The sequence below is a fragment of the Capricornis sumatraensis genome, chromosome 6 (assembly GCF_032405125.1).
Source record: "Capricornis sumatraensis isolate serow.1 chromosome 6, serow.2, whole genome shotgun sequence".
Lineage (NCBI taxonomy): Eukaryota > Metazoa > Chordata > Mammalia > Artiodactyla > Bovidae > Capricornis > Capricornis sumatraensis.
The window spans coordinates 105,066,641-105,072,500 of NC_091074.1; positions in this window are offsets into that span (position 1 = coordinate 105,066,641).

Here is a 5,860-nt window from a genome sequence, read left to right on the forward strand (position 1 = left end):
TCATGCAAAGACAATTAACTGTTTTAAACTCAAAATGATACATGCTACTTCTAGCGACATATGATCAAAGCAAATTAAACGGCCAAGCGAAACCTCAGGGAGTGGAGAATCATAACCCTCCACTATATCTGAAAGGAGAGAACAAGTTATCAGTGGCTAGTGATGGTATCCACAAATCCATGTAACAGATGCCCCTTTCAGAGGTGAAAATATTCTCTTTTTAAAAAGCTTTGATTGGGATATAGTTGGTTTATAGTTGCTACACAGTAGACCCTTATTAGTTGTCAGTTTTATATATGGTAGCATGTTTATGTCAGTCCCAATTTTGCAGTTTATCCGTCCCTGGAACTTTGCCCTTACCCCCCAGTAACCATAAGTTTATTTTCTAGATCTGTAACTCTATTTCTATTTTGTAGATAGATTCATTTGTAGCCTTTCTTTGTATTCCCACATATAAGCAATATCTATGATTTGTCTTTGACTTAACTTCGCTCAGTATGACAATCTCAGGGTCCATCCATGTTGCTGCAGATGGCATTATTTCATCCTTTTATGGCTAATAGATATTTCTCCAAAGAAGAGATACAATTGGTTGAAAAACACATGAAAAGATGTTCCACATCACTCATTAGTAGAGAAATGCAAATCAAAACTACAATGATGTGTCACCTCATTCCAGTCAGAATGGCCATCATCAAAAAAATCTATAAACAACAAATGCTGGAGAGGGTGTGGAGAAAAGGGAACCCTCCTATATTGTTCGTGGGAATGTAAATTGGTACAGCCACTCTGGAGAACAGTATGGAGGTTCCTTAAGAAACTAAAAAATAGATAGGATCTGCCATATGAGCTGCTGCCATGTGATCCAGCAGTCGCACTCCTGGGTATATGTCCAGAGAAAACCATAATTCAGAAAGATACATGCACCCCAGGGTTCACTGCAGCACTGTTTACAATAGTCAGGACATGGAAGCAACCTAAATGTCCATCAACAGAGGAATGGATAAATAAGATGTGGTGCATATATACAATGGAATGTTATTCATCCGCTAAAAAGCATGAAATTATGCCACTTTTAGCAACATGGATGGACCTAGAGATTGTCATACTGAGTGTAGTAAGTCAGAGGAGAACTATCACATGACATCCCGTATATGTGGAATCTGAAAGGAAACGATACAAATGAACTTACAAAACAGCAAAAGACTCATAGACTTAGAGAATGAACTTATGGTTGCCTAGGGGAAGGGTGGGGGGAGGAATAGTTAGGGAGTTTGGGGTGGGCACTGCTATATTTAAAAATCAATAACCAACAAGGACTCACGAAGTTCAGTGTATAGCACGTGGAACTCTGCTCAATGTAATGTGGCAGCCTAGATGGGAAGGGGAGTATGGGGGAGAATGGAAACATGTATATTTATGGCTGAGTCCCTTCACTGTTCACCTGAAACTATCACAGAATTGCTAATCTGCTATACCTCAGAAAAGTTTTAAAAGATAACTGCAAAAAATAGGTAGTGAAGCTTCAGTTCAGTTCAGTTCAGTCGCTCAGTCATGTCCGACTCCTTGCGACCCCATGAATCGCAGCACGCCAGGCCTCCCTGTCCATCACCATCTCCCGGAGTTCACTCAGATTCACGTCCATCGAGTCGATGATGCCATCCAGCCATCTCATCCTTTGTCGTCCCCTTCTCCTCCTGCCCCCAATCCCTCCCAACATCAGAATCTTTTCCAATGAGTCAACTCTTCGCATGAGGTGGCCAAAGTACTGGAGTTTCAGCTTTAGCATCATTCCTTCCAAAGAAATCCCAGGGTTGATCTCCCTCAGAATGGACTGGTTGGATCTCCTTGCAGTCCAAGGGACTCTCAAGAGTCTTCTCCAACACCACAGTTCAAAAGCATCAATTCTTCGGCGCACAGCTTTCTTCACAGTCCAACTCTCACGTCCATACATGACCACAGGAAAAACCATAGCCTTGACTAGATGGACCTTAATCGGCAAAGTAATGTCTCTGCTTTTGAATATACTATCTAGGTTGGCCATAACTTTGCTTCCAAGGAGTAAGCGTCTTTTAATTTCATGGCTGCAATCACCATCTGCAGTGATTTTGGAGCCCCCCAAAATAAAGTCTGACACTATTTCCACTGTTTCCCCATCTATTTCCCATGAAGTGATGGGACCAGATGCCATGATCTTCGTTTTCTGAATGTTGAGCTTTAGGCCAACTTTTTCACTCTCCATTTTCACTTTCATCAAGAGGCTTTTTAATTCCTCGTCACTTTCTGCCATAAGGGTGGTATCATCTGCATATCTAAGGTTATTGATATTTCTCCCGGCAATCTTGATTCCAGTTTGTGTTTCTTCCAGTCCAGCGTTTCTCATGATGTACTAGTGAAGCTTAGTTTTCATTAAAAATTATATGAAAGTGAAAGTGAAATCACTCAGTCATGTCCGACTCTTTGTGACCCCATGGACTGTAGCCTACCAGGCTCCTCTACCCATGGGATTTTCCAGGCAAGAGTATTGGAGTGGCTTGCCGTTTCCTTCTCCAGGAGATCTTCCCAGTCCAGGGATTGAACCCGGGTCTCCCACACTGTAGGCAGACACTTTACCATCTGAGCCACCAGGGACCACTACATATTTTCTTATAATCATACCATTATATATTTTCACATAAAAATTTTGCTCATTAGTTCCAATACTTCCTTCTTCAATCTTAGAAGACTAAGTAAGCCTTCTGGATTATCCTTCACACTTATTGTGAGAATCGTGTAAATCTAATGATTCTTTTCTGACCAGTTGGTTACCTTCATTGTCTCCCCACTTTACATGTATTCTTTTAAACTCTGCACTTAATAGCAGTCCCTGTGCAGTTATATTGACCTCACAAAACTACCCCCACTCTTCTTTGGCATTATGAAAACTTGATGTTGTAAAGTCATAATTTCAATTTTGTATGCTTGATGCCCCCAGAGATTTTATTTTGGAGATTGAAGATGCTTAGAAAGGGACTTAAAATGTTTATTCCTCCTCCACCTGTATTAACAAGCTATTGGAGATGTGCAAAATACAGGATTTGTTTTTAAAAGAAAGCATTCAGGGAAGAGAAACCTAACACATGATGAAAGCACTGAGTGAAGTCATGAGATGACAGCTATGCGGCAGATGCAGAGAGAAGCCAGTTCAGACTGCAAGGGGTGGATGGAAGATAGAAACTTCTGGGAAAGAGGCTCTTCTGGCAGTCTGTTACATTTGAAAAGTGAACATTTAATTGATCTAATGGAAAAAAAAAACCACTAAGGATGGGTACACTGAAGACCACTCAAGTCAAAAGCAAATATAAAAACAAAGTAATCACTAACTCTAGGAAGAATTAAAAGGTTGTGCAAAATGGAACTCGGCCTGTAGAATTTGTCCTTGTCTTATATAATATTTGAGCAATAACTTAGATACTGCTGTTGATTAAACAGAGTTAGCTATAGCTGTGGTAATTTATTTCCAAATATCTCCCATCCTGCCTGCCTTCCCCAATGAGATTTTGTCACTCTTCACATCAAGGTGTGGAGTTGATTTCTCCTACCCCAGAGTTTAGGAACAGAGTTTACCCTGTTCCTTACATGGGGCTTCCCAGGTGGCACAGTGGTAAAGAATCTGCCTGCCAATGCAAGAGACACAGGTTCGATCCCTGGGTCAGGAAGATCCCCTAGAGGAGCAAATGGCAACCCACTCCAGTATTCTTCCCTGGAACAATCTCATGGACAAGAGGAGCCTGGCAGGCTACTGTCCATGGGGTTGCAAAGAGTCAGGCATGACTGAGTGCCTGACATGCATGTCCCTTACATGGGCCCACACACTGCAGTAGAAGAGAATGCTGAAGGCTTGTGAGGCTAGATTTTAAGAGATCTTGTAGCTTCCATGTTCAGGCTCTAGGAATGCTTCCTCTTAGAATGCTGCCTTGAGACCGCCATGTTCTGAGGAAGCCCAAGTGAGGCATGTGGAGGAGAAGTAAGGCACTCTGAGTGAAGGCCCTGCTCCCCACAGTCCACCAGCTGAAAGCAGTTACATAAGTGAAGCCAAAAGAACCACCCAGCTGACACACAGCATCACAAAAACTAAGAAATCATCATTTCCTTATGAGGCTAATTTTGGGGTGATTTGTTATCCCCAAATAGACAACTGAAACAATAGTTATATTGGGAAGAAAGAGGTGGAGTGATAATAAGAGAGCTAAATCATCAATTAAAATGTCAGGAAATTAGTAAAAGATGACTTCAAAAGAGATATCAAGAAAAAGAGCACTGAGAGTCTATTATGAGAGATGTGGAGATAGATGCCAGAAGAAACAGTTCAAGTGTTTTAAGTTGTTGCCTGGGGCCAGACCGTGGGGTGGGCCAGGGGAATGCAGTTTTTCATTATAGACCTCTTAGTTTTATTTGATTTTTTAAATGTGAACATGAATTGCTTTGATAAAAGTAAAATTTATATATTTTTAAATTGTCCCTAGGATATGCAATCCTGTGAAGCTAGGGCATTGGGAAGGCCTCGGGGCCTGGCAGATGAATAAGGAGAAAGCTCTAATTTGGTCAGTTGCTTTCTGTGGACCATCCTGCCCCTAAAGGCTTGTCTTCCCTCCGAGCCTCCCTTTTCAGTTTCAGTTCTTAGCAACCAATTCAGAATGAGGAATGTATTTTAATGTACAGGTGACGCTTACAAATAGCTTAGAAGAAGAAAAGAAAGAAAAAGAAAAAACAAGCAAACGGGAGGCATGTTTTGCCTCCAGTTCACAAACAGTTCACAAAATGAACTGTCCCTTTGTTCAGCTAATTTCTATCTTGACTCCCTGTCTTAGAAGAAAATGTGGAGGAGAAAAGCTCCAGAAGCCCTTCAATGACAAACACCTATAGTAAAAGGATAACATAGTTAAATCACTGGTTCTGAGAACCTCTAAATAGCCCCAGCTTGGTGCAGTTGGATTTCTGGAAAAATACTTGGAATTGTTGTATTCTCTTTGGAGTCCCTCCTTGTTTGTGACTGTGTCTTTACATAAATCTTAAAAGAACTCGGGGTTCCTCCAGTAATACATGGATAGAAATAGCTTTGGAAAACCTGCTTGCTTGTATTTCCTCCTCATTTCCCTTTAGAATTCCTAATGCCATTCTTTGGCCTATTAAACAATCCTGTGCAAAACATCCTTTATTTCTTAGAGCAACATAGCCTGTGACTTTGGTTACATGATTCTGACAGCTGGACAACTTGGTTGGCTCCTGCTTAAAAAAAAAAAGTCAATCAAAGCAGCTGTTTGGCAAAGTATATTGAATGATTTTCTCATTTTTCAGCAAGCCATTGTGGAATTACACCACTTCAACTCAATGGTCTCTCATTCTCCCAAATATCTCTACTCTTTAACTGGCTTAGCTTCTTCTGTCCTATCCTTGCCCCAGTCCCCAACTTAACTTAGCTTCCAAAAAAGCGCCACAGGATTATGTTTTCTGGATGGGTGATTACAATAATGAAGGTTGAGCTATTCTTGGGGCACAGAATATTTGTGTGATCAGTTTGTATGCAAAAATGTTAAGATGGAAGGGCCGAGTGAAGCCCCTGCCTCTGTCTTCTCCGTACTTGCCAGCATCAGTTACTGGGTCCAACCTTGGCCAGTCCAGCATCATCCCAGGTTGTGCCAGGCTCACGATCCCTAGGACTTGGAATTGAATCTTATGCTCACAGGCTACTCTCTAACCTGCCAAGTATAACAATAACAAGAGCAGGAGTAAATGCCAGTTGCTGGACATCTGCTGTAGGTCCAACATTAGACTGGCTATTTATTGTTAAGCCTTCTACCAGTCCTAAATGTTAGCTATG